At 53.0% G+C, this 12,638-nt stretch overlaps 1 protein-coding gene across 4 annotated transcripts in view; it reads right to left on the minus strand.

The window, feature by feature from the left end:
- CUEDC1 (CUE domain containing 1) overlaps window positions 1-10,173 on the minus strand; it is a 78,086-nt gene extending 67,913 nt beyond the window's left edge. For all 4 annotated transcript variants that reach the window (XM_037037588.1, XM_037037561.1, XM_037037569.1 and 1 more), the window contains exon 1: window positions 10,100-10,173. The gene's annotated coding sequence lies outside the window, so the exon portion shown is untranslated. The remainder of the gene's footprint in view (window positions 1-10,099) is intronic.
- Window positions 10,174-12,638: the final 2,465 nt, after the last annotated feature.

Genomic DNA, 12,638 nt, shown 5'->3' on the forward strand with positions numbered 1-12,638 from the left:
CTGAGGGTGGCGGTGGCAGCGACAGGAAGCTGGGACTCCTTCCCAAAGGCCCTGGAGGGACCTCACCCTGGGCTCCAGTCGCCAAGGGCCTGTGTGTCGGCCTGGACTCTGCCCCCGGGAGGCCGACGCCGGAGGCTTCTGGTTTCGGTCAAATGCCATCCCGCTCGCTCACTGTCTCCTTTCTTTTTTTCTTTTCCAGCATGAAAGCTAATAGGGTGATTCATTCTCTTATTAAGTCAAACTCATGAGAAAAAGGGAAGTTACCCAAGTTCCCAGTCCTCTCTCTGTTGAGCACAGGCCTCTGGTGGCTCATCCCCACGTGCCCTCCATAGAAATGCAACGACAGAAATTCCACTAGAAAAGCCCACCCTTCACCTCTCCTTTCATGTCCCAAGAATTCACTGCACTTGGTGCGTTTCTAAGTTTCTAAATCTGTCACAGCTGAGGGCTGCGTGGGGATTTAAAGACAGGCTTCCAGATAAAATGGGATGGGAGAGGAAAGAGACGCGTGGCCCTCGCAATGACTGATGTGCACACATGCAGATGTGCACAATGCTAGGCAACAGACAGAGCAGTCCCTCGCAGCAGACACAGCAAAAACCCTCCCAAGAAGACGTCCTTCTCTGTCCCCGCTGGCTCTCTTCAGTTGGTCCCAAACTTAGAAACAGCTGTTTCCCTAGAACTCCAAAAAAAGCTCTCATATGCTCCATCTCCTCATTCTTTCCAACACTGTGATCTGTACACTTAATCTACCTCCAGCCTCGGCTTCTCCTCCCTCAGCTTGAGTAAGAGGAGGAGCAGTCACAGAATAGGCAGCACAGTCTGCAACGTTGGAAACACCTCCCGTAAGCACCCCGTCCGGGCTCAGCAGCCTGGCTGTCTGAGTTTTCCAATCGCAGCTCCACCACTCATAGCTGTGTGGCCTCGGTGTCCTCATACGTAAAGTGTTGACACTATCTTTGTAGGTTTGAGTAAGTTAATACTCTCAAAATCCTTAGAAAGGTTCCTAGCATGCAGCATGCGTGTAATAAGTGCTAGTTATTATCATTAGACGTTCACCACCGTCCTGTGCGCAGGGGGTGATCATTACCAGCTCTGTTTAACTGATATGTTCAATAGCCACTTCTTACTATGCATATAATAATAGATTAAGCACAAGAAAAGTACAAATTAAGAAGTTGCGCCCTGGCTGGTGGAGTTCAGTAGATTGAGCTTGGGCTGTGAACCAGAAGGTTGCTGGTTCGATTCTCAGTCAGGGCACATGCCTGGGTTGCAGGCTGGGTCCCTGGTGGGGGGCACATGACAGTCAACCACACATTGATGTTTCTCTCCCTCTCTTTCTCCCTCCTTTCCCCTCTCTCTGAAAATTAATAAATGATTTTTTAAAAGAAAGGAGTTAAGTAATCTGTTCAGAATGACAGTCCACACATTTCTGAGCTGAGACAGGATCTCTGGTCTTTTATTTTAAATGTTTTTAAATTTATTGATGGGTTTTTAGAGAGAGGAAGGGAGACAGAGAGAAATATGAATTTGCTGTTCCATTTATTTATGCATGTATTGATTCTTGTATGTGCTCTGACCTGGGATCGAACCCACAATTTTGGTGTATTGGGATGATGCGCTAACCACCCGAGCTACCCAGCCGGGGCTTGGATCTCTGCTCTTGAACTCCAACATTGCACACACACAAATTTCACGCTTTAAAACTCCCCCTCCCTCAGGCAGGGACATTCGAGAAGTCCGGTGAATCGGTATCAAAAACAGATTTCAATTCTGTAACGCCCAAAGAGTGGCAGTATCTCAGCAGAGTGCTGCAGGGTTTGCCAAACAAAATTAATTTCCATTTGTTTTCAGGTCCCGTTTACAGGAGTGGGTGCCACCCACCCAAGGTGTCCAAAGTCCCCACGAGGCTAAGAATCACAGTGGCCTCCACAATGTTTCAGACTCAAAGGGCTCCCCCCAGGGGGCTCCTACTCCCTAGGCTGTCAACGATTTGCAAAAAAAAGGTCAGTGCAAACCGTTTGGGAGTGCATTATACAGGCACGGCCTAAGACATGTGGACTTCTGCCAGCCCATATTTTTTAAAAAACATGCACTGTCTTCACCCTTGATAAATAGCAGCCAGGCTACAGAAATATTTCCATTATATCCAAAAGCCTGCGTGCCACAACAACTCACTGAAGTGGATGTTTCCAATTCGAACAGAACTCCTCAATCAAAACATCTCAGATCACACCAGCCTTTCCAGCAGAGGTAACACGCTGAAAGTTCTAAACATTCAAAAAATGACATTTGTCGAAATAAATTATGTAAACACACATGACCTCTGATAGAGGGAACTAATAGATGGAATTAAGCTCACCGTCTAGCTCTATCATGAACATTCATTAGATTTCTACACAAGCACCTCTCGTAAATATTCTTCATGTATTTCAAGGCTGTGATGAAATCACCTCATGGCCACGCTGGAGAGAACTAGGAATAAAAAGAGTCTGGCACTGCAGCCCTGGCTGTCCCACTGACTAGCCATATGATGACCTGAAATGACAATAATAACAACGACATGGCAGCACTAATAATAACAGCAGCACTTAACATTTATTGAGGACTTAACAATACGCCAAACCTTGTGCTCAGGGCTTTGTAAGTATTGAATCCTCAGTAGCAACCACTAGGGACTATTATTCGTCCCACTGCGTGGGTCAGGGAAGTCAGACTCAGAGAGACTGAGTAATTTGCCCCAAGAACACAGCAGTGACCAGCAGACACTGGGTTTAGAGAAGGGTGGTCTGACTTGGTGTCTTAACCACATAGCATCGGTCTTTTCAAGGTGCTTAACAACCCGGGACCACAAATTCCTCTAGAGGCCATCTGGATGAGCTTCGAAATCCTCTCCAGCTTTAAGATTCAATGATTCTCTCTTTTAGAAATCAAATGAATTTACGACTGTGAGGAATAAAACTCAGAGATGCTCTCGCACTGCTGAAGTGGAATGCAATGTCTGTGTGTGCCCCACCCAGACCCAGTCGGCTGCTTTTCCAGGATAATGATGCCCTGTGAAACCACTGGACTCACCCCAGACCACTCCTGGAAAACGACAGCTTGAGGCTCTCACAGGATGCACCAAGTGCAAAGGTCTGCAAGTTCTCAACTATCATCAGCTCTCAAACTTTAATTGGACCTTTTTTCCCCCTTTAAGGAAAGTCAAATGCAAGAAAATACTGCACAGTAGGAGTGAGTATAGTTCTTGTGGCATACTTAATTAACCCTTTGCTTGCCTCTCAGGTCTACACCCACCCATGGAAAACCTACCTCATCCAGGTAATCTGTGTTTTATGGCTTCCCCCTGTTCTCCTAGGCCTGTAATTGCACAGGGCTTTGTCCCATGCACACCTGCTGATATCCTTATACATTCCCTCCCTCTCCACCCAGCCCAGTCTGCGGACACATGCTCAGTGGGCAGCCTTCCCGAGTCCACCTCTGATTGATCTTCTTCCTCTCCCTGCCCAGCACCGGAGTTCCCTGCCCGCCCACCAAGCCAGGAGTTGGCACAGCCAATGGTGAAACACTCTCCCAGCTCACCCGCCTCTCGCTCTCCACAGCTCACTCTCTCAGCTCCTGGTACAGCCTGAAACCAAATCAAATCTCAAATCTGAACGGAATGAAATCATCTCCTACGCCTGATCATCTGATGTGACCACAGAGAATCTTCTCCTCAAAAGAGCTCCAAACCCAGCTTGCTGGTCACCCAAAGAAACTGAGCTCTGCAGGCGCCCCCCAAGAACCCAATGCTTCCTTAACAGGGGTTGGCAGGGTTAGGGGAGAAAGCACGAGTCCGTGCCGTGGTGTTTTCTGCTGCTGCGTCCCTTTGCACAGGTCGATGTAAATGCCCCCCAGGAACTGCAGTTCACCTCCCGGTTTGTTAAACTCATTGTCCAGCATCAGTTCGTATTCGGCGCATGCTTAGTAAGATTCTCCTCTGAGAGCAGGTCTCGTTCTTTGCGAAGTGGCGCTCCACAGCCACGTTGCTGAGTGCAGCTTAGGTTGCTATCCCATGTTTTCCTCAATTTGAAAAATGCCACCTTTACTTCTGTGCAAGGAACAACAACAACAAAACTAAAACAAATAAGGCAAGTCAGCATAAATGAACATGAACGTCAGCCCATGACGATCCTTCAAAGAACTCGACATTCGGGGAGAGATCCTAAACTAGGTTTTGTTGGTTACCCTTGCCTGCAGCCCAACGTCGGGCGCCTTTCTCTGCTGCTGGGAGCTTGTTACATAATGATAATACTTTTGGCTGAAGCAAAACAGAATTGGAAGGCTAAACGTACACGCCCTACAAGTACTGGCGGGTAAAAGAGTAATAGCTTTTGGATTGTCTGCTCTTTTATTCTTCATTCAACAGAGGTTCCAGAGAGCCCCGTATAGGTGCCTGAAGCTCTTCTAGGTGTTGGGCCAGGAGGGTGAATGAGGTGGCCTGCTAGCCCCAACTGGGCACGCCATACTCAGGAGCATCTGAGTAGGAGCTGATGCTGTCTCTAGTTTCAACAGCCAGACCAATGGTCAACAGAGGCTGTCTACAGCCCTCTCCACAAGGCTTGGTTGGGCTCCATCCCCTAGGGTGCCAGGCACTCCCAGGAAGCATCATCCCCTCTGACAGGTTCAGTGCAGGCCAACCCTCTGTCCCTTCTTGGGCAGATAAGGTTTGGGGCTTGGCTCACTAATGAATGGGTGAGCCCCCTCAATGGGACTGGGCAATCTCCAGTCACTTCAATGGTAAAATGAGGGGTTAGGCCAGATATCAGCAACCTTCTAGCTTGAAAATTCCAGCTCCTTTCACCCTCCTATCACTGAGCTGACACAGACCTCTCTGGACGTTTATTTCATCCTCCTGTCTCCAGATGAAACCTTTAAACCACAAAGACAAGTTGAACTGGTTCCCATTTCTAAAGGCCTCTGGGGGAGGGCCATTCCCCTCCACTCCCATGAGTCACTTGCTCTCATATCCTCTCTGGAACCTTGTCCTCACACCTCAATGGAGTCCTTCCTCCACAGCTTGCATTTGTTTGCCTCTGGTTATCCTTCTACGTACGTAGACAAGAGTGAATCACTGTTCTGAGCAGTAACTCTAACGAGATTTTTATTTCTTCAGCATATTCACAGGAATTACAGGCAGTGACTATTAAAAACCACCAAGACATCAAGGAAGCCAACCACACTTCCCAGTTCCTGCCTTATCCAGAAAATGTGACCTTAGATTACACTCTGAGTTCAGAGTAGGAGAATAATGTCACTGCCCCCTGAGCAGATCAAAAGCCCTGGAAATAGCAGCCACTTTGACCCTCACTCAGCCCAAGTACCCCTCTTCCAGGAAGACTTCCCTGCTCCAACTCCTCACCCTCTCCTCAGTGCTCGCCTCACTGCAGCACTTGCCACAGTGACTCCTAGACCGTAAGCATCATGCAGGCAGAGGCCATGTCCCCATGACCTCTGCTCTCAGGGACAGGTTCCAATAGAGTGTCTGGCACTCGGCCAGGGACTCCCAGCAGACTGTGCTAGCCTGATCCCTCCAGACAAGGTCCCATGATGCCTGAACACTGACGGCCCTTCCGGCCGAGCACCAAACTCCCCCACACCCTCCACCCCCCAGCTCAGTAGGGGTCTCTCTGAGAATTTCTCTGAGGATGTAAACTCTGCAGCCCGGGCCTCTTGGGTTCAAACCCTGGCTCTGCTGCTTTCTAGCCATGTGATCTTGGGCAGGTTATTTCACCTCTTTAGGTCTCTTTGTTTCTTCACTGAAAAACAGAGGTAATAAATACCTCTTAGGGTCTCGTGAGGATGAAATGAGCTGACCCATGAGGAGCAGTTGGAACGGGGTCTGACCCATAGCATGTGCTCAGTGAGAGCTGGAGTTATTATTTCCCGGGCCTATGACATCACGGAACCCCCACCACCACCCCCCGCAGCTCCCACTCTTGTCTACACAGTGCCACACCCCTCCCCCACCTCCAGGACCCTTTGCCCTGTTCCTCCAGCACGCCGATGGCAGCAGCAACACAAAAAGCCATTCACCCCTCCTCACTGATTATGATCTTCTCCCCACCCCACCTCTACCAGCTTATAAGGCACATTCTCCAGAGAGAAGGGAGAAGGGCTGGTTCCCCAGCCGGGCTATAAATGCTGAGTCACTCTTTCCCCATATGCCTCTCTATCCATCACTCTTGACGTTTCAGGCTCCCCAGCGTCCCACTGCGCTGTCCCCTCTGCTCATAACTTAAGAGCGAGCCTCACCCCACCCCAACCCACCCCTACCCACCCCTCCAAAAGCCAGGCTGAGCCTCTACAGTTTTTACCAATGATTTTTCTTAACAAGGAGCTTCAGAACCTTCGCACCATGGGCAGAAAGAAAAATAACGGTGTCTGCTCCAAAAGTGTTTACTGATGGTTGCCAGACAAGAGGGGTTTGGAGGGGCTGGGTGGAAAAGGTGAAAGGATGATTGAAAAGTACAGATTGGCAGTTATAAACTAGTCGCAGGGATGTAAAGTGCAGCAAAGGGAACGCAGTCAGTAATATTGTAATAACCGTGTAGTGCCAGGTGGGTGCAGGATTTATCAGGGTGGTCGCTCCGTGAGTAACACAGATGTCTAACACTATGTTGTAGCTAAAATTAATGTAATATTGTATGTCAACTGCAACCGAAAAATAAATACAATCTAAAAAAAGAAATGCCTGCTCTCTGTGTGGCATACACGCTAGATCCCCTTTAACTCTCCCTAGAGCTGAGAAAACGAGGCACGAAGTCAAAGTAGGGAAGGAGGCGGGGTTCTAACCGGGGACAGGCAACCTCAGAGCCCAGACTCCACGCAGAGAAGCTTTGTCCCCATGGGTCCAGAGTGGCAGGTTTGCCTCCAGGGGTGGAGGTTCAGTCAATGGAACCGGAACTTTTGTCTCCCACTCATCATTCCTCAAAGACACATGGTGCCACCATAACGAAAATGAAAGGGTCCCATTTTATGAAGGGGGAGTTTACCTTTGCAGGCATTGCTGCCATATTTATCACTACAACCTGTGCTAAAGATAAGAGCAATGGCCCCATTCTGAGGAGTCCACCTATTGCTCTGACACATCGGGGGCACTTACTGGGAGGCTGGAAGCGGAGCGGGTCAGAGCAGCGCTGAGAAAGCAGACACAAACCGGTGTCCTAAGCTCACCAACCTGTGGCAGCCAGGGCACCAGCAGACAGACAAGTCCTGGCCACTGAGGAAATGTGAATCGCGAGTCACTGCCACAGTACCCGGACACCCCACTCAGACAACTTCCACATCACGAGGCGGCGATCGCTGGATCACAGCCTCTCCAAGGCCCTTTTTGGTTCATCCTTCCCATAAGTGTTAAGAGCCAACAAAACAGAGGCATTGCCTCCTTCGGGCCACCCAAATAGTCAGAGGCAATCCCTATCTGACTCCCAGCTTCCTGCATCCACGGCTCCAGAATACTCCTACCTGTGTTGCTTACTGCCAGGGTGGGAATAATCCACCAGAGTAAAGGGAGGAAGCTCTGAAGGAAGAAAAAACGTGAGCGCTCCTACATGCCAAACACTGTGCTTGCTATTTAAACAAGGAAAATCCCCCATGAGCTACCTCGGTCTGGAGGCCCTGGAGCCTAAGAAGGGCTTCTCATCACCAAGGCAAAGAAGTTGCAGATGGCAGACTCCACCAAAGGCTCTTTCAGATCCCTAGTGAGGGTAGATGTCACAAACACCTGAGCGGCAGCCAGGGCACAGTGAGCTTTGGCTGAGAAACAGAAGGCAGGCCAGGCCTCCTCGGATGTCCTGGGGATGGTGACGGCCATCTTCTCTGGCCCCCACTTGCCTTTTAAAGTCCAGAGGGATCTAAGGAACCTATAGCATGTAGACCCTGGTCTTGAACAGCTCTACCCCAAGACCTCCTCAGGAGGAGGTGCATCTTTCATGTTGAAACTTTCCACCAAAGTACCTTCTCCCTTCTTCCCCACCCAACAGTGACTGAAGCTCTTCAAGCACCTGGATCCCATACTCAGCTGAAACACCAGAATACCCATCCCTGACCTTATCCCCATATTTACCTCTAATTCAACAGCCCTGTGGCCCCAGCCCGGTGCTGGGCCTGAGCCTTCCCACCACAAAGATAGCAGAACAGCCCCTGGAGAAGTGTTCCCCTCCTGTCCCATCCTCTGGCTAACTGCAGGAGCCTGGAATCTAGTCCAGAGTTTACAGGTCTCTATGGCCACAAGCCCAAAGTGGCATCAGAAGGCCATGAGAAAAGACCTCCTGAGATGTCTAGTCTTCACACTCTGGGGTTACTCACTGACCAGCCACAAAAGAGGGAACTGTTCTGAATGGCTCAGGCTGGACCGCAGACTCTAGATCAGGGGTCTTTCTAGGGTCCCAGTTCCAAAGAGTACGGTAACCCTCTGATACTGCATACAGAACGTGTCCCTGCATTGTATGCATGTTTGGGGGGGTGGGGAGGAGTTAGAGTTTTCATCTGATTCTCAAAGGGATGCATGATCCCAACCCCTGGCCCCAAGTTCCCCCCAACTCACCTTATCATCTCTAGGCCCTCCCTAGCTCTCCAAGGTCTCTCTCCCATTCAAGGACGCATGGGGGCCTGAAGCACCACTACCGTTCCCTTGCCTCCTGCCCCTTCCACCGGCAGAAGGTGGACAGGGGCTTTCAAACCCAACCCTCCTCCACACAGCCTCCAGCTTCCTGGTGACCTGAACCAGGTTTCTCTCTCTGTTCTAGAGAAGCCACCCTCCATTCAAACTGAGGTCTCAACATCATCCACCGCCACCAGTGGAGAGGTCAGGATTTCACCCTTTATCGCACAGGGGCCAAATCTCCTGGTGAGATGACTTCCACCAGGAGACAACTCCTGGTGTCCCTGACCTCCTTCCACCACACCAAGCTATAGCTGACTCCGCCCAGGCTGTAAAGATGAGAGTGCTTGGCCAAGAAGAGTGATGAAAGGCCAGAACATCCTCCTGAGTCCTTTCTCTTGTGGCAGGATAACCGACAGGAGGGCTTGTTCCCCATGTCCCATCACCCAGAATCTTTGGTGATGCTCCTGCCTGAGGGTCAAGTGAGGAGTGACATTGTCTGTCTGTAGTTTGCGTCACCTCTAGTACAACTTATTTCGAAACTCCTAGTCATTCCCCTCACCCTCCACCCTGGGGGAGTGGGGTAGAAGAAAGAAAGAAAAGAAGAAAAGAAAAATCAAAACCTCTCTCCCCCTAAAATAAACTCCTCTCCAGGAATTTAATTTTAGTATAAATGTCTTGGAGCTAGAACTTCTTATAAGGTGGAAAGAAATGGGCAAGCCATTCCTAGGTGTAAGGCAACGATGCAAGGAGGAAATGAGGAGGAAAGAATGAATTAACGTAAAGGTCCCCCCACCCCCTAGAGCTTAGAGCCCCGGGCACAGACAGCGGGAGGGGCGAGGGAGCAGGGGCGGGGACAGCGCTTTCCGAACTTTCCCTAGCCAAGACGCCGGGAGATGCAGCTCCCAGGGGACCGGGTGGGACCAGGGCAGGCTGAGACCTGTGACTTCGGCGGGGGCAGGAAGCGAACCTCCCATCCTCCTAAAAGGAGCTCTGCCCAGCAAGCGCCCCAGCCAGCCGTCGCCAACCAGCTAGGGCCCCCAGGCCGGGCAAAGCGGGGAGGGGCGCCAACACAAAAGGGGGAGAGGCTGCATAAGGGACTCCGGGCGGCGCCCACGGTGGGAGGCCGCGCTACCCAGCCCGGCGCCGCCCGCCCGCGCCCACCCTTTAATCCTGCGCCTGGCTCCCAGTCCCCAGAAGCCCGCACGCCCCGCGCGCCCACGGCCGGGAACGAGGAGGGGTCTCGGGAGGGAAGCGAGCCCGGGACCCGCCGCACGCGGCTGGACTCCCGGGAAGCCGCGGCGGCAGCACCGGGAATCAAACTCGTGCCGGCCCGGCCCGCCCGGCGGTGCCTCGGCGATCGGTACCGAGAAGGTGGGGCCGCCGGGCCGGAGCCAGGATGGCGCGCCGGGCGGCCGACTGGGGCCGCGGCCGGGGACGAAAGGGAGGTCTTACCGAGTAGCCGCCACGCGCGTCCGCGCCCCGCGGGCCGGTGGGGCCGGCGGGCTGGGGGAGGGGCGGCGATCCCGCGGCGGCGGCGGGCCCGGCGCGGCGGCGCGGCTGGGGCGCGGGAGGCGGGGAAAGCGAGGCGAGGCCGGCTTCCTAGCGGCGGGCGCCTGGAAGTGCAGCCGTCCGCGCGCGCCTGCTGGCGGGGCCGCAAGTGGGGCCGCGCGGGGAGGAGCGGGGCTGCGGGCGGGGCGGGGGCCCGGCGGCGGCGCCCCCAGACCCTTGCGGACGCCGGACGCCTTTCGAGCAGGAAAGCAGCGCGGTGGCGGGGTTGGGAGGTCGCCGGATGAAGACAGGAAAATCCCAACCGCGTCGTCCCTCCCCGGCTGGCGGGCAGGAGGGCGTGAGCGAGGAGCCTCGGTATCCCGAGCAGAGCCGGGTGCCTGGCGTCTTGCCCTACGGGCTCGCAGAGCGGCGCTGGGACGGCGCACCTCGGAGAGAGCGGGGCTGGAAGACCTCGACTCCGAGGGGAACCGAAAAGCAGGGCTGCCCCGAGAAGGTTGGGAATGTGGACCCACATATGGGGCCTGGGACAGCCGAGGGGTGGGGGAGAGGCGGCCCCAGGGAGTTAGGACTCAGGAAAGGAAACAAAATAAAATGCCGCGGCCCGAGGAGATGGTAGGCAGGAGGTCAGGACGTCCCAGATTATTACCCATTCCCACCATCAGCTACCACCTGCCATCTCCCCGTCGCCTCCCCAGCACCCCTGGCCGTTTCGGCGGCTTCTGAGACCTGAGAAGATTTTCAAAAAAGAGTGTTCAATAAATGGAAAATCAACTTTGACTCTTCTTTTTCCACTGCTTTGGTTTAAAATGCCACTTTCGGGGAGGGTAGGATGGGGCAGGGGGCGATCACCAAGCACCTGCCCGGAAGAGGAGCTACATAGGGGATCTGAGGAGGATGAAGGCCAGAAGGCAGTTCCAGCCCTGCCTCCAGACCTCTTGCAAAGGAGTCTCCTGGATAAGCCTGCCTCGGGGACCCACTTGCTCACCTGGGCCCAAATCTCAGGGAGGAGCCCCTCTCCCCTCTGCTTCCGAGGACTTGCAGTCCCCTAGCTCTGCTGAGACAAATCGATGTGCTCAGCCACAAAGACATCTGATGGTGAAAACCACAAACCAAAGCACCCAGACACCATGTGTTTCCATCATTGACATGTCAAGAGTAAGTTCCTTAAGCAAACTGGGAACTTGGGATGGGGAGAAACCTCAGAACCACACCCCGGTTGGGGAGGCCCCACATTAGGCTAGCATGTTGAGTGGGTCCCAGACCCCTCAGGACATCGCCCCTCTCCCATCCCCTCTCTCCTGCTCCTTCACCTGTTGGTACATTTCACTGGGGGACGAGGGGATGGACACCCCCAGGAGGTGATCCCATCAACCCCAGATAAATATATTTAATCTGGAGACTGACCCATGCCTCCAATGCTAACTCCTGGCTCCCGTCCCAAAATTGCGACTGAGGGCTTGGGTTTCATCTTCCTTCCTGGTCGTCTAGATCACGTTTTCCTGTGTGTGTTCCCTCACACTTGCCCACAGGGCAGTCCATCAGCCTCTTTTCTGCTGACTTGCAAGACCTTCCCTGTCACCTTGGGATTTGGGGAGCCAGGAGAAAGCATCTGCGAACAGGGAGCTGTCCTTGTTTGTACTCCACTCTGAGTGCTCATTAAAGCATTTAATATATTATTAATATAGTTATCAAGTGAAATTAGGCACTGTAATGGAGGCTCTTCCTTAAAGAATTCCTTTCAGAGCTGTCTCCCCGGAAGTCTTCCTCTGGGCCCTTTCTGGCCTTTCTGACACCCGGGGAACCTCCCTAACGCCCACCACTGCCTCTGAGCTGAGAGTTCTCCAGGGTCCCAGGCCAGACCTCCCTCCTGCGCTCCAGCCCATCATGCACAGCTGCCCCCAGAGGCTCTCCACCTGCAGGCCCCTCAGACACCTCACCACACAGAGGCTAGAAGCAAACTCAAACTCAGAGTCCTTTTCCCCCCAAGCCTCCTCCTCATCCTCTGGTTTAGCAACTGGAAATCAGTCTTCATGTGCCTTCCCCTGAATTCTATTGGTTGTTAGGTTCTATTCGTTCCTCCTTCCCTTCACCCCCTTATTCCTCCAGCTTCTGCCCTGGTTCAGCACCCCACCCCCACCCCCAAGTGTCTCTGCCCATCTGGGAGAATGAAATGTCCCCTTTGCTTTCAAGCCCAACCCTCCTGACTGCTTCAGGAGACTGTCAGCTCTTCCCCCGCCTTCTCTGCTCAAACCCTACAAACACTACAGGATGCCCCCTTCTAAGAAACTCTACCCCAACTCTGCCCCGCCCTCAGGCCACTGCCCTAGTTCTCTCTTGCCCATTCATCTACTTCCTCTAAGAAACCACACATACTCTCTCGGCTTCTTCAATTCCCACTTAATCCTCCGTCTTCTACAATCTGGCTTCCCTCCCTGTCATGCCGGTGGCACCCAGTCTTTTCAACCCGTGGGCCCCCTCCCTC

Source organism: Sturnira hondurensis, unplaced genomic scaffold, assembly GCF_014824575.4.
Source record: "Sturnira hondurensis isolate 20B ecotype Veracruz unplaced genomic scaffold, ASM1482457v3 Scaffold0001911, whole genome shotgun sequence".
Lineage (NCBI taxonomy): Eukaryota > Metazoa > Chordata > Mammalia > Chiroptera > Phyllostomidae > Sturnira > Sturnira hondurensis.